The sequence below is a fragment of the Zootermopsis nevadensis genome, unplaced genomic scaffold (genome assembly GCF_977971745.1).
Source record: "Zootermopsis nevadensis isolate Lab colony 2312 unplaced genomic scaffold, Znev_1.0 Znev_ptg000021l, whole genome shotgun sequence".
NCBI classification, from domain to species: Eukaryota; Metazoa; Arthropoda; class Insecta; order Blattodea; family Termopsidae; genus Zootermopsis; species Zootermopsis nevadensis.
This window is the reverse complement of record NW_028259153.1, coordinates 22821424-22847850: the sequence shown is the minus strand read 5'-3', so window position 1 is coordinate 22847850 and position 26427 is coordinate 22821424. Positions and strand designations below refer to the sequence as shown.

General features: G+C 37.4%; 2 long non-coding RNA genes across 3 annotated transcripts in view; one reads left to right on the top strand and one right to left on the bottom strand.

Annotated features, from left to right (window-relative positions):
• Nucleotides 1–26427, bottom strand: part of LOC147873242 (uncharacterized) — a 124506-nt gene that overhangs the window by 65809 nt on the left and 32270 nt on the right. The window lies entirely within an intron of this gene.
• LOC147873244 (uncharacterized) lies at nt 6215–8386 on the top strand. Its single transcript, XR_015536234.1, has 4 exons — nt 6215–6862; nt 7059–7102; nt 7187–7263; nt 8338–8386. It is a non-coding gene; the product is annotated as an uncharacterized LOC147873244 (long non-coding RNA).

The following is a 26427-nucleotide window of genomic DNA, read 5'->3' as shown; positions in this document are numbered from 1 at the left end:
TCGGCAGTTCGTTGGTCCGCGATTGACTGCGGGTCTTTAATGCAATTGATGTGTACAGTCATCTCTGCTGTTATGCGATAGTTGCATTCATTTGAGAAGCCGGCCAGTTGAAAATCGCGTGGTAAAAATAACCTCGGTTCCTCCGCAGAGATTAAATTAGTCCTTTGATAGTTTAAAGGGCCTGGAATGAAATTGCATATGAGCAAACTCGCATATGCAAAAGTTTCCATTTCACGAATGTTTTTTCCGATTCATCGATGTCATTGGAGCAAATTCGCGTTAACGAGACATACGTAATTGTAGAGAGGACTGTATTTATAATTTTCATTCGAAATGAGCGATGTAAGAATTACGATTTAGTATAAGAATCGGTACGAGAAACATTGTAAAATGTTGTAAATAATAGTAAAATATATTTTTTTGACTTTTTGGTTTCAAAATTGGCGTTGTTCTGAATCCGCGCAAATCGAGGTCCACCTGTGTGTTAACAGTAACTTGCGTCTTAGTTTTTCAGGACTTGGATAAACCTGACCAGCAATTTTCTTGAGTTTTGGGCATCTCTCGATTTCAGTTGATGCATACTTGCTGGTAGTAGGAAAACTTTGTATCTTGTTTTAGGTCTATACTACTGGTATGAATTGTCTACTTTTGCTTGTCGAACGACAAGGCCATGTTGTGTAGGTGGTAGCAGTACTTAACTCTATACCTTTGCTTTAGTCTTTCCTTATTTGGCAGATTGTGCTTGAAATTATTATTAAAGCTACAATGATGTTGGCTGGAGCACATTAATATTTTGTTTTTGTTTTTCAGGATTTCGAACACCGCCGAAACGCTGGGTCGCAGATACATCATCTTAATAGGTGAGCTTTTACTTCAAATTATTATTATGAAAACTGCAATTATGTTGTTGGTGTTGTTAATTTGACCTCGTTTATTTTTTTCAGGATTTCCAACACAGCCAAAACGCGGGGTCGCAGATACATCATCTTATCTTAATAGGTGAGATCTCACTTCAATTTATTATTATGAATACTGCAATTATGTTGTTGTTGTTAAGTGGATCTCATTTATCTTTTTCAGGGATTTTCAAGAACCTGAATACGACCATTGCCACAGCCGTACCTAGGGGGCAGAGTTAATTGGTGTCATTTGAATTGGTGAGTTTTCTTGATTCCTTGTCATCTCTTCTATTTTTGTGCGTCTAAGCCCTTTGATGCATATGTGCTAATGGCACGTAGGTTTATAGCTTCCTTCAGTTTTTTCACATTTGTCAGTTAGTACGTTAAATTTTTATGAAGATTAGAATGCTATTGCGTGTAGGCCTCGATTTTCGCCTTGATGCGTTGCTTTACGGAATGTCGTAATCAGAGTCGGAGTAAATTGAAGCTCTTTTATTATGTAAATGAATGGGAAGTCAATGACGTGGGTTCCCAGCACGGAAACGTTGATGAGTAATACAATGGCATTGCGGTAACAGTCTGAAATAATTTAATAAAATGAAGGGAATTTAAGAAATATATTTTACACGCTTACAATCGGCAGTTCGTTGGTCCGCGATGGACTGCGGGTCTTTAATGCAATTGATGTGTACAGTCATCTCTGCTGTTATGCGATAGTTGCATTCATTTGAGAAGCCGGCCAGTTGAAAATCGCGTGGTAAAAATAACCTCGGTTCCTCCGCAGAGATTAAATTAGTCCTTTGATAGTTTAAAGGGCCTGGAATGAAATTGCATATGCAAAAGTTTCCATTTCACGAATGTTTTTTCCGATTCATCGATGTCATTGGAGCAAATTCGCGTTAACGAGACATACGTAATTGTAGAGAGGACTGTATTTATAATTTTCATTCGAAATGAGCGATGTAAGAATTACGATTTAGTATAAGAATCGGTACGAGAAACATTGTAAAATGTTGTAAATAATAGTAAAATATATTTTTTTGACTTTTTGGTTTCAAAATTGGCGTTGTTCTGAATCCGCGCAAATCGAGGTCCACCTGTGTGTTAACAGTAACTTGCGTCTTAGTTTTTCAGGACTTGGATAAACCTGACCAGCACTTTTCTTGAGTTTTGGGCATCTCTCGATTTCAGTTGACGCATACTTGCTGGTAGTAGGAAAACTTTGTATCTTGTTGTAGGTCTTTACTACTGGTATGAATTGTCTACTTTTGCTTGTCGAACGACAAGGCCCTGTTGTGTAGGTGGTAACAGTACTTAACTCTATACCTTTGCTTTAGTCTTTCCTTATTTGGCAGATTGTGCTTGAAATTATTATTAAAGCTACAATGATGTTGGCTGGAGCACATTAATATTTTGTTTTTGTTTTTCAGGATTTCCAACACCGCCGAAACGCTGGGTCGCAGATACATCATCTTAATAGGTGAGCTTTTACTTCAAATTATTATTATGAAAACTGCAATTATGTTGTTGTTGTTGTTGTTGTTAATTCGACCTCGTTTATTTTTTTCAGGATTTCCAACAGAGCCAAAACGCGGGGTCGCAGATACATCATCTTATCTTAATAGGTGAGATCTCACTTCAATTTATTATTATGAATACTGCAATTATGTTGTTGTTGTTAAGTGGATCTCATTTATCTTTTTCAGGGATTTTCAAGAACCTGAATACGACCATTGCCACAGCCGTACCTAGGGGGCAGAGTTAATTGGTGTCATTTGAATTGGTGAGTTTTCTTGATTCCTTGTCCACTCTTCTATTTTCGTGCGTCTAAGCCCTTTGATGCATATGTGCTAATGGCACGTAGGTTTATAGCTTCCTTCAGTTTTTTCACATTTGTCAGTTAGTACGTTAAATTTTTATGAAGATTAGAATGCTATTGCGTGTAGGCCTCGATTTTCGCCTTGATGCGTTGCTTTACGGAATGTCGTAATCAGAGTCGGAGTAAATTGAAACTCTTTTATTATGTAAATGAATGGGAAGTCAATGTCGTGGGTTCCCAGCACGGAAACGTTGATGAGTAATACAATGGCATTGCGGTAACGGTCTGAAATAATTTAATAAAATGAAGGGAATTTAAGAAATATATTTTACACGCTTACAATCGGCAGTTCGTTGGTCCGCGATTGACTGCGGGTCTTTAATGCAATTGATGTGTACAGTCATCTCTGCTGTTATGCGATAGTTGCATTCATTTGAGAAGCCGGCCAGTTGAAAATCGCGTGGTAAAAATAACCTCGGTTCCTCCGCAGAGATTAAATTAGTCCTTTGATAGTTTAAAGGGCCTGGAATGAAATTGCATATGAGCAAACTCGCATATGCAAAAGTTTCCATTTCACGAATGTTTTTTCCGATTCATCGATGTCATTGGAGCAAATTCGCGTTAACGAGACATACGTAATTGTAGAGAGGACTGTATTTATAATTTTCATTCGAAATGAGCGATGTAAGAATTACGATTTAGTATAAGAATCGGTACGAGAAACATTGTAAAATGTTGTAAATAATAGTAAAATATATTTTTTTGACTTTTTGGTTTCAAAATTGGCGTTGTTCTGAATCCGCGCAAATCGAGGTCCACCTGTGTGTTAACAGTAACTTGCGTCTTAGTTTTTCAGGACTTGGATAAACCTGACCAGCAATTTTCTTGAGTTTTGGGCATCTCTCGATTTCAGTTGATGCATACTTGCTGGTAGTAGGAAAACTTTGTATCTTGTTTTAGGTCTATACTACTGGTATGAATTGTCTACTTTTGCTTGTCGAACGACAAGGCCTTGTTGTGTAGGTGGTAGCAGTACTTAACTCTATACCTTTGCTTTAGTCTTTCCTTATTTGGCAGATTGTGCTTGAAATTATTATTAAAGCTACAATGATGTTGGCTGGAGCACATTAATATTTTGTTTTTGTTTTTCAGGATTTCGAACACCGCCGAAACGCTGGGTCGCAGATACATCATCTTAATAGGTGAGCTTTTACTTCAAATTATTATTATGAAAACTGCAATTATGTTGTTGGTGTTGTTAATTTGACCTCGTTTATTTTTTTCAGGATTTCCAACACAGCCAAAACGCGGGGTCGCAGATACATCATCTTATCTTAATAGGTGAGATCTCACTTCAATTTATTATTATGAATACTGCAATTATGTTGTTGTTGTTAAGTGGATCTCATTTATCTTTTTCAGGGATTTTCAAGAACCTGAATACGACCATTGCCACAGCCGTACCTAGGGGGCAGAGTTAATTGGTGTCATTTGAATTGGTGAGTTTTCTTGATTCCTTGTCATCTCTTCTATTTTTGTGCGTCTAAGCCCTTTGATGCATATGTGCTAATGGCACGTAGGTTTATAGCTTCCTTCAGTTTTTTCACATTTGTCAGTTAGTACGTTAAATTTTTATGAAGATTAGAATGCTATTGCGTGTAGGCCTCGATTTTCGCCTTGATGCGTTGCTTTACGGAATGTCGTAATCAGAGTCGGAGTAAATTGAAACTCTTTTATTATGTAAATGAATGGGAAGTCAATGACGTGGGTTCCCAGCACGGAAACGTTGATGAGTAATACAATGGCATTGCGGTAACGGTCTGAAATAATTTAATAAAATGAAGGGAATTTAAGAAATATATTTTACACGCTTACAATCGGCAGTTCGTTGGTCCGCGATGGACTGCGGGTCTTTAATGCAATTGATGTGTACAGTCATCTCTGCTGTTATGCGATAGTTGCATTCATTTGAGAAGCCGGCCAGTTGAAAATCGCGTGGTAAAAATAACCTCGGTTCCTCCGCAGAGATTAAATTAGTCCTTTGATAGTTTAAAGGGCCTGGAATGAAATTGCATATGCAAAAGTTTCCATTTCACGAATGTTTTTTCCGATTCATCGATGTCATTGGAGCAAATTCGCGTTAACGAGACATACGTAATTGTAGAGAGGACTGTATTTATAATTTTCATTCGAAATGAGCGATGTAAGAATTACGATTTAGTATAAGAATCGGTACGAGAAACATTGTAAAATGTTGTAAATAATAGTAAAATATATTTTTTTGACTTTTTGGTTTCAAAATTGGCGTTGTTCTGAATCCGCGCAAATCGAGGTCCACCTGTGTGTTAACAGTAACTTGCGTCTTAGTTTTTCAGGACTTGGATAAACCTGACCAGCACTTTTCTTGAGTTTTGGGCATCTCTCGATTTCACTTGACGCATACTTGCTGGTAGTAGGAAAACTTTGTATCTTGTTGTAGGTCTTTACTACTGGTATGAATTGTCTACTTTTGCTTGTCGAACGACAAGGCCCTGTTATGTAGGTGGTAGCAGTACTTAACTCTATACCTTTGCTTTAGTCTTTCCTTATTTGGCAGATTGTGCTTGAAATTATTATTAAAGCTACAATGATGTTGGCTGGAGCACAGTAATATTTTGTTTTTGTTTTTCAGGATTTCCAACAGCGCCGAAACGCTGGGTCGCAGATACATCATCTTAATAGGTGAGCTTTTACTTCAAATTATTATTATGAAAACTGCAATTATGTTGTTGTTGTTGTTGTTGTTAATTCGACCTCGTTTATTTTTTTCAGGATTTCCAACAGAGCCAAAACGCGGGGTCGCAGATACATCATCTTATCTTAATAGGTGAGATCTCACTTCAATTTATTATTATGAATAATGCAATTATGTTGTTGTTGTTAAGTGGATCTCATTTATCTTTTTCAGGGATTTTCAAGAACCTGAATACGACCATTGCCACAGCCGTACCTAGGGGGCAGAGTTAATTGGTGTCATTTGAATTGGTGAGTTTTCTTGATTCCTTGTCATCTTTTCTATTTTGGTGCGTCTAAGCCCTTTGATGCATATGTGCTAACGGCACGTAGGTTTATAGCTTCCTTCAGTTTTTTCACATTTGTCAGTTAGTACGTTAAATTTTTATCAAGATTAGAATGCTATTGCGTGTAGGCCTCGATTTTCGCCTTGATGCGTTGCTTTACGGAATGTCGTAATCAGAGTCGGAGTAAATTGAAACTCTTTTACTATGTAAATGAATGGGAAGTCAATGACGTGGGTTCCCAGCACGGAAACGTTGATGAGTAATACAATGGCATTGCGGTAACGGTCTGAAATAATTTAATAAAATGAAGGGAATTTAAGAAATATATTTTACACGCTTACAATCGGCAGTTCGTTGGTCCGCGATTGACTGCGGGTCTTTAATGCAATTGATGTGTACAGTCATCTCTGCTGTTATGCGATAGTTGCATTCATTTGAGATGCCGGCCAGTTGAAAATCGCGTGGTAAAATTAATCTCGGTACCTCCGCAGAGATTAAATTAGTCCTTTGATAGTTTAAAGGGCCAGGAATTAAATTGCATATGAGCATACTCGCATATGCAAAAGTTTCCATTTCACGAATGTTTTTTCTGATTCATCGATGTCATTGGAGCAAATTCGCGATAATGAGATATACGTAATTGTAGAGAGGACTGTATTTATAATTTTCATTCAAAATGAGCGGTGTAAGAATTACGGCTTAGTATAAGAATCGGTACGAGAGACATTGTAAAATGTTTTTAATTAATTGTAAAATATATTTTCTTCACTTTTTGACTTTATTGTTTCAAAATTGGCGTTATTCTGAATCGGCGCAAATCGAGGTCTATGTGTGTATTAACTGTAACTTGCGTCTTAGTTTTTCAGGATTTTGAAAAACCTGACCATCAGTTTTCTTGGGTTTTGAGCATCTCTCGATTTCAGTTGATGCATACTTGCTGGTAGTGGGAGTTGTAGGTCTTTACTACTTGTATGAATTGTACTTTAAATTATTATGAAAGTATGATGATATTGTTTTAATTGGTACTCTTTTTTCAGGATTTTCGATGTCTGTCCACCGCCGTCGGTTTCATTTCTCTTTAATTGGTGAGTCGTCTTTATTTTGTGGCATCTACTTTTTCTTGTCGAAGGACAAAGCCCTCTTGTTGTGTAGTTGGTAGCAGTACTTAAGTCTATACATTTGCTTTAGTATTTCCTTATTTGGCAGATTGTACTAGAGACTATTATCAAAGCTACAATGATGTTGACTGGAACACGTAATTCTTTTTGTTTTGTTTTTCAGGACTTCCAACTTGTGGTCGCAGATACATCATCTTATCTTAATAGGTGAGATCTTACTTCAAATTATTATTATTATTATGAAAACTGCAATTATGTTGTTGTTAATTGGACCTCGTTTATTTTTTTCAGGGATTTTCAACAACCTGAACACCACCATTGCCACAGCCATACCTAGGGGGCAGAGTTAATTGATGTCATTTGAATTGGTGAGTTTTCTTCCTTCCGTGTCATCTTTTGTCTTTTCGTGCGTCTAAGCCCTTTGATGGATACGTGCTAACGGCACGTAAGTTTATATCCTCCTTCAATATTTTCATATTTGTCAGGTAGTACGTTAAATTTGTATCAAGATTAGAATGCTGTTACGTGTAGCCCTCGATTTTCGCCTTGATATGTTGCTGGACGAAATGTCGTAATCGGAGTCGGCGTAAATTGAAACTGTTTTATAATGTAAATTAATGGGACATCTATGACGTGCGTTCCCAGCACCCAGACATTGATGAGTAAAATAATGGCATTACGGTAAAGCTCTGAAATAACTTAATAAAATAAAAGTAATTTAAAAAATATATTTTACACACTTACAATCGGCAGTTCGTCGGTCACCGCGATTGACTGCGGTTCTTTCGTGCGATTGATGTGTACAGTCATCTCTGCTGTTATGCGATAGTTGTATTCATATAAGATGCAGACCAATTGAAAATCGCGTAGTAAAAATAACGTCGGTACCTCCGCAGAGATTAAATTAGTCCTTTGAAAGTTTAAAGGGCCAGGAATTAAATTGCATATGAGCATACTCGCATATGCAAAAGTTTCCATTTCACGAATGTTTTTTCCGATTCATCGATGTCATTGGAGCAAATTCGCGATAATGAGACATACGTAATTGTAGAGAGGACTGTATTTATAATTTTCATTCAAAATGAGCGGTGTAAGAATTATGGTTTAGTATAAGAATCGGTACGAGAGACATTGTAAAATGTTTTTAATTAATTGTAAAATATATTTTCTTCACTTTTTGACTTTATTGTTTCAAAATTGGCGTTATTCTGAATCGGCGCAAATCGAGGTCTATCTGTGTATTAACTGTAAGTTGCGTCTTAGTTTTTCAGGATTTCAAAAAACCTGACCATCAGTTTTCTTGGGTTTTGAGCATCTCTCGATTTCAGTTGATGCATACTTGCTGGTAGTGGGAGTTGTAGGTCTTTACTACTTGTATGAATTGTACTTTAAATTATTATGAAAGTGCGATGATATTGTTTTAATTGGTACTCTTTTTTCAGGATTTTCGATGTCTGTCCACCGCCGTCGGTTTCATTTCTCTTTAATTGGTGAGTCGTCTTTATTTTGGGGCATCTACTTTTTCTTGTCGAAGGAGAAAGCCCTCTTGTTGTGTAGTTGGTAGCAGTACTTAAGTCTATACCTTTGCTTTAGTATTTCCTTATTTGGCAGATTGTACTAGAGACTATTATCAAAGCTACAATGATGTTGACTGGAACACGTAATTGTTTGATGGTTTGTTTTTCAGGTTTCCAACACCGCCCAAACTTGGGGTCGCAGATACATCATTTAATGTTAATAGGTGAGATCTTACTTAAAATTATTATTATTATGAAAACTGCAATAATGTTGTTGTTAATTGGACCTCGTTTATTTTTTTCAGGGATTTTCAACAACCTGAATACGGCCATTGCCACAGCCATACCTAGGGGGCAGAGTTAATTGATGTCATTTGAATTGGTGAGTTTTCTTGATTCCTGGTCATCTTTTCTCTTTTTCTGTGTCTAAGTCCTTTCATGCATACGTGCTAACGGCACGTAGGTTTATAGCTTCCTTCAGTTTTATCATACTTGTCAGATAGTATGTTAAATTTTTATCAAGATTAGAATGCTATTACGTGTAGCCCTCGATTTTCGCCTGGACGTGTTGCTGGACGAAAGGTCGTAATCGGAGTCGGCGTAAATTGAAACTCTTTTATAATGTAAATGAATGGGACGTCAATGACGTGCATTCCCAGCACCCAGACATTTATGAGTAATATAATGTCCTTGCAGTAAAGCTCTGAAATATCTTAATAAAATAAAGGGAATTTAAGAAATATATTTTACACACTTACAATTGGCAATTCTTTGGTCACCGCAATTGACTGCGGTTCTTTCGTGCGATTGATGTGTACAGTCATCTCTGCTGTTATGCGATAGTTGCATTCATATAAGATGCAGACCAATTGAAAATCGCGTAGTAAAAATAACCTCGGTACCACCGCAGAGATTAAATTAGTCCCTTGAAAGTTTAAAGGGCCAGGAATGAAATTGCATATGAGCAAACTCGCATATGCAAAATTTTCCATTTCAGAAATTTTTCCGATTCATCGATGTCATTGGAGCAAATTCACGTTAATGAGACATACGTAATTGTAGAGAGGACTGTATTTATAATCTTCATTCAAAATGAGCGATGTAAGAATTACGATTTAGTGTAAGAATCAGTACGAGAAGCATCGTAAAATGTTTTTAATTAATGGTAAAATATATTTCTTCACTTTTTGACTTTCTTGTTTAAAAATTGGCGTAATTCTGAATCGGCGCAAATCGGGGTCTACTTGTGTTTGAACTGTAACTTGCATCTTAGTTTTTCAGGATTTCCAAAAGCCTGACCACTAGTTTTCTTGAGTTTTGGGCATCTCTCAATTTCAGTTGATGCATACTTGCTTGTAGTAGGAGACCTTGTATCTTGTTGTAGGTCTTTAGTACTCGTATCAATTTTACTCTAAATTATTATTAAAGCTACAGTGATGTTGACTGGAACACGTTATTGTTTGATGGTTTGTTTTTCAGGTTTCCAACACCGCCCAAACTTGGGGTCGCAGATACATCATCTTATCTTAATAGGTGAGATTTTACTTGAAATTATTATTATTATGTAAACTGTAATTATGTCGTCGTTAATTGGTTCCCCTATCTTAGTTTTTCAGGAATTGCGACAACCGGACGATGACCATTACCTCCGCCACAGGCTGTAGGGGGCGCAGTTTCTCTCTTCTCTCCATAATTCGTGAATCCTGTCAGGTCCTCGACTACCGCCGCCATCCCTAGGGTTGAATCTACGTGCGTCACGACGTGAGTGGTGAGTTTTGTCATGTTTGGGACACTTTTGTATTTTCGAGCTCCATAGGGCTCTTGATGCATACCAACTTTATACTTATTTGGCTGATTGCACTTTTCATTGTTGGCGAAACTACAATGATGTTAATGGGTATTTGCTTCTTTGTTTTTCAGTAATTCCGTCGGACTGGCCACCACTACGATCGCCAACCCTACGGTCGTACTTTGTTTCATCTCGTCTTAATCGGTGAGTTTTCTTGAGTTTGCCGTATCTGTTTCGATTGTTGTTCTATGTCCAAAATACTGTTAATGCATAGTTTTTAGCGGTATGCAAGTTAATGTTTTCACTGGTAGAAGAATGTCATTCGTGCAAAAAGCAATCTGTCTTCATCATCCGTAATTTTGTAAGTTAGACGGAATTGCCGTGAGTTTTTAGACGAGGTGACCGATCATTGGCTTCGAAAAAACAGCTCGTCTTTTGAAAGTCATGTTATGCTACGTGCATCAGTTCGGAAAGTACCCGAACATTACATTCCTGGTTTTAGATTATGAAGTTGTAGTTGGTTCACGCTATAGGGATTGGCGCATTAGAGTATTAGCTGCCGCCATTTAACACTCGTCACATCGCGTTTGAATCTTCTCGCAACTTCGCGTATTATACTTTAAATTGTTTTGAAAACTACAATGATATTGTTGTTAATTGGTACCCGTTTCTTAATCGTTAAAGAATTCGGACAACCGGACGATGAGCATCACCTCTCTTCATAAGTCGTGAATCCTGTCAGAGGACCTCGACTACCACCGCCAACCCTAGGGCTGCATGTACGTGCATGACGTCATAAGCGGTGAGTTTTATCATGTGTGGTACACTCTCTCTTGTAACTGCAGTGACATTAATAGGAGTTTGTTTCTTTGTTTTTCAGTAATTCATCCGACTGACGACCACTACGATCGCCAATCCTAGGGTCATATTGTATTTCATCTCGTCTGAATCGGTGAGTTTTCTTGAGTTTGCCGTATCTATTTGGATTGTTGTTCTATATCCAAAGTACTGTTAATGCATAATTTTTAGCGGTATGCAACTTAATGTTTTCATTGGTAGAAGAATGTAATTCGTGCAAAAAGCAATCTGTCTTCGTCACCCGTAATATTGTAAGTCACGTGGAATTGCCGTGAGTTTTTAGACGAGGTGACCGATTATTGGCTTAGAAAAAACACCTCGTCTTTTGAAAGTCATTTTTTGCCACGTGCATCAGTTCGGAATTTATCCAAACATCACATTCCTGGTTGTAGATTATGAATTTGTAGTTAGCTCACGCTATATGGATTGGCGCATTAGAGTATTAGCTGCCGCCACTTAACACTCGTCACATCGCGTTTGAATCTTCTCGCAACTTGGCTTATCGTACTTTAAATTGTTTTGAAAAGTACGATGATGTTGTTGTTAATCGGTACCCGTTTCTTAATCGTTAAAGAATTCGGACAACCGGACGATGAGCATCACCTCTCTTCATAATTCGTGAATGCTGCGAGGACCTCGATTACCGCCGCCATCCCAGGGGTTGAATCTACGCGCATCGCGTCATAAGCGGTGAGTTTTATCATGTGTGGTACAGTCTCTCTTGTAACTGCAATGACATTAATAGGAGTTTGTTTCTTTGTTTTTCAGTAATTCATCCGACTGACGACCACTACGACCACTACGACCGCCAATCCTAGGGTCATATTGTATTTCATCTCGTCTGAATCGGTGAGTTTTCTCGAGTTTGCCGTATCTATTTGGATTGTTGTTCTATGTCCAAAATACTGTTGATGCATAATTTTTAGCGGTATGCAAGTTAATGTTTTCATTGGTAGAAGAATGTAATTCGTGCAAAAAGCAATCTGTCTTTGTCACCCGTAATTTTGTAAGTCACGTGGAATTGCCGGGAGTTTTTAGACGAGGTGACCGATTATCGGCTTAGAAAAACACCTCGTCTTTTGAAAGTCATTTTTTGCCACGTACGTCAGTTCGGAATTTATCCGAACATTACATTCCTGGTTGTAGAATTGTATGAATTTGTAATTAGTTCAGGCTATAAGGATTGGCGCATTAGAGTATTAGGTGCCGCCATTTAACACTCGTCACACTGTGTTTTGAATTTTCTCGCAACTTGGCGTATTGTACTTTAAATTGTTTTGAAAAGTACGATGATGTTGTTGTTAATCGGTACCCGTCTCTTAATGGTTAAAGAATTCCGACAACCGGACGATGAGCATCACCTCTCTTGATAAGTCGTGAATCCTGTCAGAGGACCTCGACTACCACCGCCAACCCTAGGGCTGCATATACGTGCACGACGTCATAATTGGTGAGTTTTCTCGAATTCACTTGTTTACAATATTTATTTCTTCCAATGTTAAAAACGTACATAGTTGAAATTTGGTACATAAATTAAAATGAAGAAAAAGAAAGTATTTTGTTTTGACATGTGAAAGAAGTCTAACGATAGACATGAAAAAGTTACTTGGAGAAGTTTTGTGATGTTCGGTGCATTAAGCACAATTTTCGCTGAATTGCGTTTTGGAACCTTACCTGTGAAATCGTACGCACGTCGCGATAGTAAATCAAGACGGAAAATTGAAAGTGAATGACATGGTTTTACTGACATTGCATTCTATTTAGCCTCAATATGTGAGAATTCTACCCCTGCATTTGAAGAAGAGAAAGACAGGTCTGTATAACCTTCGTCACAAGTCATCGAATCTGTCTTAGCCGAAATTCCTTTGCCGTCTTGTTAACGAGGCCGTAACAATGGATGCCCGATGAATGTGGCGTAAGAAATTGAGGCATTTTGGCATGTTGTTAGTGCATTAACTCTTAAATCCTGGCCTTGATGTTTGCTTCTTGACACTTAAGAGATAAAATAGAAAAATTTGTTGTTGTTTACAATGGTTTATAAATTATAGTACGGTGCTGGTTTATAACCACACCCTGTATTCCGTAATAAAGAAGTCTTTTTAACTTGTTACATTTATTTCATTCTTGAAAATGTAAGGGCCTCTTGCCATAGTGGCATTGTTTAGACATTTACTAATTTAAAATTACTTCATTTAGAGGTGTAAAAAGAATTTTGTATTTAAATCGTATGAACAGTGTGACTGAAAATTATTGTATTTTTTCAGCGCTGCACCGCGGCGTGCCGAGCTCAAGAGATGCGTCCTGGCGCCACGCCGAGATCCCGGAGTCTTCCGATCTGCGGCGCCGCGCCGTGCCGAGCTCGAGAGACGCGTCCCGGCGCCACGCCGAGATCCCGCAGTCTTCCGATCTGCCGTCAATCATCAAATCAACAGGTGGTGAGTGTCGATTGACAACTCAAAGGGTGGTGAGTGTTAAGATTTTTGTTATACGCAAGTGCTCCATACAAGCAATTAAGAAGTTACAGATATCGTTTCTCCCATCGTAAAAGTTATCGGCGTTGTAATCGCAATAAGCACGACAATACTTTTACTAATTTATGCCTTATTCGCACAATCAGAATATTTGCAGTAGTCATTGTTGAACAACCATCATCATCAACAACAACAACAACAACAACTCTACAGATTAGGCCATTGGGTCTGATCCATGTTGTGGATCTAATCACAGCTGGTCCTTCCAACGTATTCTCTCGTCGTGTGACTCTGTTCACTGACATTGCCGCAATTTATAAATTTGGAAACGACTCCCTAACTATTTGAGTAGGTGCAGATTCTAGAATTTCAAGTTTTATTTCACAGGAGGATTCACTATTATTCATATTATTCAAAATTAAAGGAGCAGTATTTAGTATTTGAAAGCAAGTACAGTAGGGCACCGGATATACGGGAGGTTAGGGACCGGAACCCTGCCGAAAAGCGGATCTTTGTCTTTTTTCAATTGCAAATGCATATCAAAGCCTAATAAGATGTTTACGCTATGAAATAGTAAGTGCACGATAGCACTAGCCTAAGAAAACGATATGAAAGTAAAATGAATATCAGTAGTAGCCGCAAAGAGACCGAACGAGCGACGAGAAAATGGTGCCGGACGCACTTCTGTGACTCGGCTGTGGAGCGCGTGGAGCACATACACGCGATTGAAAAGCGCCGTATTCGCGGACTGTCGAAAAGCGGGGCCCTACTGTATCAGATTTGAATCAACAATAATATTTAGAGTAGGCATCATTCAGTGATATCGGGCCTTGTGACGGGCTAATCACTTTTCCAACGAGTCATACCAGATGTCTTAAGTAGATCACCCATCCTCCAAAAAGAGAGGAAAAAAGGAGATCCCGCAAAAGCGGGACAAATGACAAGAAAAAGAAGAGGAGTTGTTCAATGACACTGCTGCAATTTATAAATTTGGAAACCACCCCCTAACTATTTGAGTAGGTGCAGATTCTAGAATTTGAAATTTTATTTTACAGGAGGATTCAATATTATTAACAATTACAGGAGCAGTATCTAGTGTTTGAAACCAAGTATCAGATTTTAGTAAACAATAATATTTACAATTGATAAATTTGGAAATGACTCCCTAACTATTTGAGTAGGTGCAGATTCTAGAATTTCAAGTTTTATTTTACAGGAGGATTCACTATTATTCATAATATTAACAATTACAGGAGCAGTATTTGGTATTGAAGATGTGATTAGACTGGAAGTTGATAATGAAATTAATAATTTTAATGGTAGGATAAATATTATGTCACGCAGTTGAGTTTAGACTTTTGATAGGATTGAGGAAGATCAGAATTTGACCAAACAACGTAACGTTAGGAATAAGGCATAAATTACTGGAAGACGTCGTGTAAACGGAATAATATTTATTATAATCATATATGACATTGTACAATGAAATGGATTTAATTAAGGTAATTAAGATTCTAGCCATTTGGCTAGTATAAAGTATTGTGGAATGATTGTAAAGGATGCGGTAGATGATCTTGTCATTCCCCATCTGAGAGATGGGCAAAGTCGTCGTGTTAGCGAAGGTCTCGCGTTCCTCTGCGTCGCCTCGTAGCCGCGGTGATATGATTATTCAGACGTACTAAATCGCGAACTATACGACGTACAGGACAGAATTTGTGAATCGTGCCAATAAGGCGTCCTCCAGCTCACCATAAATATGTGTTACGTTACGAAACAGCAAAGTTTTGGATCGGGGCGGATCGTACGAATTTACGATACAGACGATGTTTAAAAGACCTTAGAATTGGAACGTGGAATTTGATATCATATATAGAACACTGGCGTGGGATGCATTAGCTATTATTATTATTACACTATGGATACGAGAATAAAGACCACTGCTTGGGAACGTGTTTCTATCAGTGAAAAGATATCTTCAGCGGGCAGCTAAGAGTAGAATCTGTCAGTGATGGGGTGTCACACTTGATATTTCGTGGTCGACGGTGTGATTTGATTATTAATTTAGATGTGCATGCACCAACTGAAGAGGAGGATGATAATGTAAAGGATAGTTTTATGGATCAGTTTAGTGGATTCCACATGAAAATTCTGCTCGGAGACTTTAGTGCCAAAATTCATCAGGAGGTTGTTTGCAAAGCAATTATAGGGCGTGAGAGTCTACATGAATTTAGTAGTGAAAATGGGTTGAGGTTTGTGAATTTTGCCACATTGAAAAATCTGATCGTCAGGAGCACATGTTGATATTTAAAAGCACACTTGGACTTTCCTGATGGGATGACCCATAACCGCATTGATCACGTTCTTATCGATAGGAGCAGAGAAAGAAACATCCTAGACGTGCGATCTTATAGGGTAGAAGACTGTGACTCTATTATTTAGTGACAGAGTCAAGACTCTAGGTCAGAAAAGAGGCGGGGCAAATATACAGAATTGAGAATTTCAGCGTCCAAAGACTGAGCGATGTAGAAATTAAGCAAGAGCATCACTTAAAAATTTTGAATAATTTTTAATCGGCGAAAATTCTGAAGAGAGTGCAGAGGATAGGGGAGTAGACGTCAATAAGGCCTGGTAAAATATACCGGCTAACATGAAAAATTCAGCCGAGGAGAGTGTAGAGAGAGAGACGAGCATCTGATAGTCTCAATAGAGACCAAATGTTAAGCGATATTCTCGTGTTACGGATACCGTCTAAGTACGTCAGGCTCATTAGAGCGACGTCGAAAGACTCGAAGGCAGTAGTAAGAGTAGATGGTGAGCTAACTAAACCATGTAATGTCAATATGGGAGTCAGACAAGGAGATGCTCTCTGAACAGTGCTTTTTAACCTGACGCTGGAAGCATCTATTCGGAAACTTGAGATCTCAGGACACATAGGCATAATGATATAGCTATTATTAGCAGAAATAAAGCTGCACTGGAAGAAACAGTACTAAATTTGACAGAAGAAACACAGTTAAGGGGGCTAAAAATAAATGAATTGAAAAGAAAATATATGAAAGTTACAAATAAATTGAGAATAGGGCATTATAATTTTGAACATGTTGAGAATTTTAATTACCTGGGTTCACAGATTAATACTATAAATTCAGTGACTAATGAAATTAAAGCACGTATTGTGGATGGTAATAGATGTTATAATGCCTATCAGAATTTAATGAAGTCTAAAATACTGGGGAGGGAACTTAAACTGAGAATCTATAAAGTTCTGATAAGACCAGTAGCCTGGACATTAACTAGCTTTGATGAGCAACGACTTTGAATATTTGAACGCAAAATATTACGGAAAATGCATGGTCCAATACAGAATAGTGATGTCTCCTGGAGAATTAGGATGAATCATACAGGGAGCAGATATCGTGAGGCTGATGAAAAGCGAAAGGTTATCCTGGCTTGGCCACGTTGCAAGAGTAGAAGGAAACAGGGTAACTAGAAGAGTGATGGAATGGAGACGACGGAAACGATGGATAGACGATGGGAGTAAGGGGATGGAGAAGAATTGTGAATGATGGGACAGAATGGAAAAGACTCATCGAACGAGCTAAGACCCACACAGGGTTATAACGCTATAAGAAGAAGGATGTAGAGTGTTATAAAATTTTGCGAAATAGAGCACGGTTTGATTAAGGATGCTCTATCCTGTTAATACAGAGGAAGCAGATTAGATTCCAGTGTTAATAAGGGGTACAAACTCGGGACACATCTGGTGAAGGACGAGAATGGGGGTCTGCTCGCAGACTCGCGTGGCATCGTAAACAGAAGGAAAGATTACTTTCGGAAATTGCTAAATGTTGACGTAGCTGGTAAATTTAAGAAGATGGAGTACGTACAGTAGAGCCGTATTGAAGCTGAGATTGACATTGGGAAATGTGAAATGATTTGAAAATATTTAAAAAAAATTTAAATATCTAGGAATGGTAACAAATATAAATTAATTTGGAAGAAAGAGACCCGGAAGAAGGCAACATACAAGAACTTGTTACTAGACAGAATATCACGTGGAAAAGAGCGAAGAAGTTCGAGCTCTCTGCTAAACCTCGACACCACAAGGCACAATTTTTATTCTGGAAAATGACCGCTGGGCAGACGAAGAAGGAAATGGGAGGACGGATATTAGTTATGGATGAAGTTGGCTCAGAGACGGATTGGAAGTTAAAATACGTCAGTAGTTTTACGAGTGCTTAGGTTTGCGTGTTTTGTTTGTAGAATATTACTGTTGCACACAGTTGCCCTTTTATTTTTAGGGAAAGTACGGTTACTCGAGGGGCAATTCTGACCTGACGTTTGATAATAGAAGGACGGATTAAGAAAGATAAAGACACGATTATGGAATTTGCAGACTTGGATAAGGCTTTTGACAACGTAAAGTGGAATAAGATGTTTGAGAACTTGAGAAAGGTGGGGTTGAAGCATGAAGATAGACGAGTTATTGACAGTATTTATAAGCATCAGGTGGCCATAAGAAAAGTGGAGAATCAAGAAAGACAAGGATGCAGGCTTTCGCCGCTGCTGTTTAATTTGTATGTTGAGGAAGGAACGAAGGAAGTGAGAGGATAGGAATGTTGTGGTTGACTGACAATATTGCCCTTTTGGCTGAAGGGAAGGAAGATGTAGAGGAATTATTGAATGGTATGAATAGATTACTCAGTGAGCAGTTTGGCTTAAGGAGTGACAAAAGTTACGAGGAGCAGAAACGAGAATAATGACCCATTAAATATCAAAATTTGGAAAGACGCAGTAGAAGACACGAAGGAATTGTGTTATTTGGGAAGCAAAATCTCAAAAGATGGACAAAGCAAGGAAGACATTAAAAGCAGATTAGCACAAGCGAAAAGAGAAGTCCTGGAATCAGGAAAGATTTTTGTGAAGTTGTATATACGGAAGCGAGAAAGAAGGAGGATAAAAGCATTTGAAATGTTGAAAATTAAGTGGACTGATTAAGTATGAAATGAGCTGGTCTTAGACAGGACAGGCGAAGGAAGAAATCTCTGGGAAAATGTTACCAGAAGAAGAGATAGGACTTACTCGCTCTATATAGAATAAGAAAGGAATCTGTTATTGAAGCAGTTGATATCGCGATAAGACTGATTGCGAAGATTATGGAAGAAACTCTCTCTGATCATCCACGTACAAAATTGTACCTAACATTCTTGTGACGAGGCTGATTCAATATGCAAATGAAATTATTCAGAATGAGAGTGTTATAATAGTTACACACGTGATTAATTTTTTTGTTACATTTGTCAGATTATAGAGAAGAAAGTGGTAGTACAATGGGACAGTCTAAGTATGTATAGACTTGAGGTTAAAGAGAGGCTCTTTACAATATTTTGCCTGAATTTGGTGTACCTGAGAAGCTAGTTGGGCTGATTAACACGCGTTTAAGTTAAACCTCTAGCAAACTTCGTGAAGGTAAACATTTGTCCGATACGTTTGCCGTTCAGAATGGCTTGAAACGGGGATATGCTCTATCAATGTTGCCAGAGAATATGCCATCAGGAAATTGGAACGAAAATCAGGGCGGCTTGGAATTGAATGAAATACATGAACTTATGTTCTGTGCTGGTAATATTATGTAAATACTATAAATGGGAACGCAGGAAAACTGTTAGGGCCAGCAGTGGTGTCGGTCTGGAAGTAGATGACGGTGTCTCGACATCAGATATAATGACAGGTTACGAATCGTTTGAAAATGTGGCAAAATTCAAGTACTTGGGGAAGACGCTATAAAGTGAGAATGGTATTTATGACGAAATGAAGAGGAGATTGAATTCGGGGAATGCTTGGTCTCATTGAGTTTAAAATATTTTGTCCTCCTATAAAGACAGGAAAGTCCAGGATATGCATACTGAAGTTATTAAATGTTTATTGTTAAATAATTGAAAAGCTTATGTTAAATAGATTAACACTTTGCGTGCAAAGTAATAAAATATTGGTCCCATTAGAAGATTGTTGGAAGACAGGAATGTTAAATTGAGGGTAACACACTGTAGTAAAATTTATGAATATGTATATAATGAAATTTTTGTGGGCAAATTACATCGGTGTGATATTGAAGGAAGTGTTATGGGCGTAAAACCGAAATACAATTACGGAATGCAAATTGTTGTGAGAACAGGAAATGGCGGATTTGAAGAGTTTGTAGTAGTGATTTTTATTCTCATACATAATCAGAACTCGTAAAATTTGCAACACAATCTTTAATGTCTTGCGTAGTGTCGGACAGTAGTCTATGACGAGAGAAATTTTCATCGCAGCTTACAAGTCTGACGTAAATGTAGGCGAAGTCGTAACAAAGTTACTTATGATGGATGACAAGATACGAAAGTTGGTAAAAATATGATAATTTTGTGTTTGGAAATTAATTTCGGGATTTGAAAGAGTTTCGTCTCTGAAACGTTTGCCAAGTGTTTCCGTCACTCAGTTAAATAGTGAGAAAATTTTGTGGAAAAATGCTGTAAGAGTGAAGAAGACAAGTTGAAAAATAATTGCAGGTTTCAAGCCTACATTTTCATGTACGTGTTTTTGAACGGTGTACCGCCACTTATGAAAACTCCTCATCATAAAAAGCCACAAGTTATAGTATTATGCAGAAACTCCTTTTCTCTGACAAAGAGCTTCCTAACGTTTAAGAATGCTGAATCATATTTGTGAAGGTTAGTGTATGTAGCACTTGCGTCAATTATTTATATGATATTTGAAATATTTGCTTGTGTTGTATGAATTTGTTAGCGTAGTGTAGTTTTGTGTTGTGTTTGTCGTTGTCTTGGTTGAGTGTACGGATGTGTGTGGTGCGTATGTTTGGTTCGAATGTGTTTTAGTGATTTTGTTAGGTTGTGTTGGCTGCTGTCCGTGCAGTCGTCGTCTCCACCTCCTTGGAGTGCAGTTTGCTGCGTTCCGTACAATTGGCTCTGCAAGGCCAGTTGCGATCTCTAGAGACAGTACCATTGTCTAAGGCAGTCCCGATCTCGAAGGCTCGTTTGGTTGTCTGAGGCTGTTCCCATTCTCGAAGGCTAGATCTGTTGTCTTGAGGCGATTGCCGGTCTCAAAGGCGGAATCCGTTGTCATTTTGCAGCTGTGGCCTCGAAAGGCACTTTTTCGTTCTCGTAGGCGAGTTCCGATCTCGAAGGCCAGTTTTGCTCTCTTACGACAGACCTCGTTATCACAGGATAGTTCTGATCTCAATGGCCAGTTCCCGTTCTCATTAGACAGTCCACTCTCAAAGCCAGATACCACCCTCGTAGCAGAGTCTAGATCTCGTTTTCATGAAATCGTTCCCGACCTGAAGGGTCAGTTGCATTCTGCCTCGCCGTCCGTGACATCGAGTCCGGTAGTAGTATTCTGTCCATGTCCTCGAGTCCGATACATGTAGTCTCCGCGTAGTAGAGTTGGGTGCACCCAGTTTCTGTCGTCGAGTCTATTAGGTTTATAGCGTCTATTCCGTCGAAAGAGTGTGTGTGTGTGGGGGGGGGGGGGGTTCCTGCCGCGTCGTCGAATTCCGTGTATGACGTCGAGTGTGAGTGTGTGTGTGGTTCCTGCCGTCGCCGTGGAGTCCGGTGAATCCAGTTGCTGCCGTCGTGTGTGTGAGTGTGAGAGTCCGGTCCTAGTTTGGGGTGTAGTCTGCGCCCATGGGTTTGGGTAACTTTTTCTGATTGCGAGTTTCGATGACTGCTGCCGAGGTTGGCCTGGCCGTCGAGCTTCGGTGCTGTCGCGAGTGCGGCCTGGTTTTGCGAGTATCGGTAACTTCCGGTGAGTGCGTGCCGTAGAGAGGTGTCTGAGCCCTCGAGTTTCGGTAACTCCCGACGAGTACGACGTGTCCTCGAGTGTCCGTAACTGCTGATGACTGCGGTTTGTGCCGGCGAGTCTTGGTAATTGCAGCCGAGTGCGGTCTGAGTCCCAGAGTATGGGTAATTGTCGAGGAGACCGTTCTGAGCCCCCCCCCCGAGTTTCGGAAACTGCCGATGAATTAGGTCTGCGCTCCCGAGTTTTGTAACTGTCGCCGGGTGCGGTGCGTGCCCCAGAGCCAATGTCGTACCTTCGTGACGGGTGTGGAACTTGGAGTCCTGGCTGGAAGAAAGGTCCTGGAGTGAGGAGAAAGGCCCTGGAGTGAGAAGAAAGGTCCTGGAGTGAGGAGAAAGGTCCTGGAGTGAGAAGAATGGTGGTAAGCGAAAGCTGAAATGAATTTTTATGGCGGTAAAACATGTTAAAAATAATGAGATGTGTTGAGTGCTGTGTGGATCTGTGTCGAATGCGGTATGTTTGGTTGCGAGTGTTGTGTCTTGTGTCTTGTGTGTGGTTGCTTGTTGTATAATTTTGTGGGCTTTGGATGGCTTTGTATATGGTATAGATTGGTTTCAGATGGCTTTGTATATGGTATAGAATGGTTTCAGATGGCTAAGTGAATGCTTTTATATTAAAGGCAGTTAGAAAATGATTTGAAAATGGATTGGGTTTAGATGGCTTTGTATGTGGTATAGATTGGTTTCAGATGGCTAAGTGAATGCCTTTATATTAAAGGCAGTTAGAAAATGATTTGAAAATTGATTGGGTTTAGATGGCTTTGTATTTGGTATAGAATAGTTTCAGATGGCTAAGTGAATGCTTTTATATTAGAGGCAGTTAGAAAGTGATTAGAAAATGGATTGGGTTTAGATGGCTTTGTATGTGGTATAGATTGGTTTCAGTTGGCTAAGTGAATGCTTTTATATTAAAGGCAGTTAGAAAGTGATTTGAAAATGGATTGGGTTTAGATGGCTTTGTATGTGGTATAGATTGGTTTCAGATGGCTAAGTGAATGCTTTTATATTAGAGGCAGTTAGAAAGTGATTTGAAGATGGATTGGGTTTAGATGGCTTTGTATGTGGTATAGATTGGTTTCAGATGGCTAAGTGAATGCTTTTATATTAAAGGCAGTTAGAAAGTGATTTGAAAATGGATTGGGTTTAGATGGCTTTGTATGTGGTATAGATTGGTTTCAGATGGCTAAGTGAATGCTTTTATATTAAAGGCAGTTAGAAAGTGATTTGAAAATGGATTGGGTTTAGATGGCTTTGTATGTGGTATAGATTGGTTTCAGATGGCTAAGTGAATGCTTTTACATTGAATGCATTTACAGAGTTATCTTGAAATAGACTGAAGTTAGATTTATTTTTGAATGGTTTTGGATTTGATGTTTGATGGCTATGTGATGCTTTTACATTGAATGCATTTACAAAGTTATCTTGAAATAGACTGAACTTAGATTTATTTTTGATTGGTTTTGGATTTGATGTTTGATGGCTATGTGATGCTTTTACATTGAATGCATTTACAAAGTTATCTTGAAATAGACTGAACTTAGATTTATTTTTGATTGGTTTTGGGTTTGGAGTTTGATGGCTATGTCAGTGCTTTTACATTGAATGCATTTACAAAGTTATCTTGAAATAAACTGAACTTAGATTTATTTTTGAATGGTTTTGGGTTTGATGTTTGATAGCTATGTGAGTGCTTTTTTACATTGAATGCATTTACAAAGTTATCTTGAAATAGACTGAACTTAGATTTATTTTTGATTGGTTTTGGATTTGATGTTTGATGGCTATGTGATGCTTTTACATTGAATGCATTTACAAAGTTATCTTGAAATAGACTGAACTTAGATTTATTTTTGATTGGTTTTGGATTTGATGTTTGATGGCTATGTGATGCTTTTACATTGAATGCATTTACAAAGTTATCTTGAAATAGACTGAACTTAGATTTATTTTTGATTGGTTTTGGATTTGATGTTTGATGGCTATGTGATGCTTTTACATTGAATGCATTTACAAAGTTATCTTGAAATAGACTGAAGTTAGATTTATTTTTGAATGGTTTTGGGTTTGATGTTTGATGGCTATGTGATGCTTTTGCATTGAATGCATTTACAAAGTTATCTTGAAATAGACTGAACTTAGATTTATTTTTGATTGGTTTTGGATTTGATGTTTGATGGCTATGTGATGCTTTTACATTGAATGCATTTACAAAGTTATCTTGAAATAGACTGAACTTAGATTTATTTTTGATTGGTTTTGGGTTTGATGTTTGATGGCTATGTGATGCTTTTACACTGAATGCATTTACAAAGTTATCTTGAAATAGACTGAACTTAGATTTATTTTTGATTGGTTTTGGGTTTGATGTTTGATGGCTATGTGATGCTTTTACATTGAATGCATTTACAAAGTTATCTTGAAATAGACTGAACTTAGATTTATTTTTGATTGGTTTTGGGTTTGATGTTTGATGGCTATGTGATGCTTTTACATTGAATGCATTTACAAAGTTATCTTGAAATAAACTGAACTTAGATTTATTTTTGATTGGTTTTGGGTTTGATGTTTGATGGCTATGTGATGCTTTTACATTGAATGCATTTACAAAGTTATCTTGAAATAGACTGAACTTAGATTTATTTTTGATTGGTTTTGGGTTTGATGTTTGATGGCTATGTGATGCTTTTACATTGAATGCATTTACAAAGTTATCTTGAAATAGACTGAAGTTAGATTTATTTTTGATTGGTTTTGGGTTTGATGTTTGATGGCTATGTGATGCTTTTACATTGAATGCATTTACAAAGTTATCTTGAAATAGACTGAAGTTAGATTTATTTTTGATTGGTTTTGGGTTTGATGTTTGATGGCGATGTGATGCTTTTACATTGAATGCATTTACAAAGTTATCTTGAAATAGACTGAAGTTAGATTTATTTTTGATTGGTTTTGGGTTTGATGTTTGATGGCGATGTGATGCTTTTACATTGAATGCATTTACAAAGTTATCTTGAAATAGACTGAACTTAGATTTATTTTTGATTGGTTTTGGGTTTGGAGTTTGATGGCTATGTCAGTGCTTTTACATTGAATGCATTTACAAAGTTATCTTGAAATAAACTGAACTTAGATTTATTTTTGAATGGTTTTGGGTTTGATGTTTGATAGCTATGTGAGTGCTTTTTTACATTGAATGCATTTACAAAGTTATCTTGAAATAGACTGAACTTAGATTTATTTTTGATTGGTTTTGGGTTTGATGTTTGATGGCTATGTGATGCTTTTGCATTGAATGCATTTACAAAGTTATCTTGAAATAGACTGAAGTTAGATTTATTTTTGAATGGTTTTGGGTTTGATGTTTGATAGCTATGTGAGTGCTTTTTTACATTGAATGCATTTACAAAGTTATCTTGAAATAGACTGAACTTAGATTTATTTTTGATTGGTTTTGGGTTTGATGTTTGATGGCTATGTGATGCTTTTACATTGAATGCATTTACAAAGTTATCTTGAAATAGACTGAACTTAGATTTATTTTTGAATGGTTTTGGGTTTGATGTTTGATAGCTATGTGAGTGCTTTTTTACATTGAATGCATTTACAAAGTTATCTTGAAATAGACTGAACTTAGATTTATTTTTGAATGGTTTTGGGTTTGATGTTTGATAGCTATGTGAGTGCTTTTTTACATTGAATGCATTTACAAAGTTATCTTGAAATAGACTGAACTTAGATTTATTTTTGAATGGTTTTGGGTTTGATGTTTGATAGCTATGTGAGTGCTTTTTTACATTGAATGCATTTACAAAGTTATCTTGAAATAGACTGAACTTAGATTTATTTTTGAATGGTTTTGGGTTTGATGTTTGATAGCTATGTGAGTGCTTTTTTACATTGAATGCATTTACAAAGTTATCTTGAAATAGACTGAACTTAGATTTATTTTTGAATGGTTTTGGGTTTGATGTTTGATAGCTATGTGAGTGCTTTTTTACATTGAATGCATTTACAAAGTTATCTTGAAATAGACTGAACTTAGATTTATTTTTGATTGGTTTTGGGTTTGATGTTTGATGGCGATGTGATGCTTTTACATTGAATGCATTTACAAAGTTATCTTGAAATAGACTGAACTTAGATTTATTTTTGATTGGTTTTGGGTTTGGAGTTTGATGGCTATGTCAGTGCTTTTACATTGAATGCATTTACAAAGTTATCTTGAAATAAACTGAACTTAGATTTATTTTTGAATGGTTTTGGGTTTGATGTTTGATAGCTATGTGAGTGCTTTTTTACATTGAATGCATTTACAAAGTTATCTTGAAATAGACTGAACTTAGATTTATTTTTGAATGGTTTTGGGTTTGATGTTTGATGGCTATGTGAGTGCTTTTTTACATTGAATGCATTTACAAAGTTATCTTGAAATAGACTGAAGTTAGATTTATTTTTGAATGGTTTTGGGTTTGATGTTTGATAGCTATGTGAGTGCTTTTTTACATTGAATGCATTTACAAAGTTATCTTGAAATAGACTGAACTTAGATTTATTTTTGATTGGTTTTGGGTTTGATGTTTGATGGCTATGTGATGCTTTTACATTGAATGCATTTACAAAGTTATCTTGAAATAGACTGAACTTAGATTTATTTTTGAATGGTTTTGGGTTTGATGTTTGATAGCTATGTGAGTGCTTTTTTACATTGAATGCATTTACAAAGTTATCTTGAAATAGACTGAAGTTAGATTTATTTTTGAATGGTTTTGGGTTTGATGTTTGATAGCTATGTGAGTGCTTTTTTACATTGAATGCATTTACAAAGTTATCTTGAAATAGACTGAAGTTAGATTTATTTTTGAATGGTTTTGGGTTTGATGTTTGATAGCTATGTGAGTGCTTTTTTACATTGAATGCATTTACAAAGTTATCTTGAAATAGACTGAACTTAGATTTATTTTTGAATGGTTTTGGGTTTGATGTTTGATAGCTATGTGAGTGCTTTTTTACATTGAATGCATTTACAAAGTTATCTTGAAAT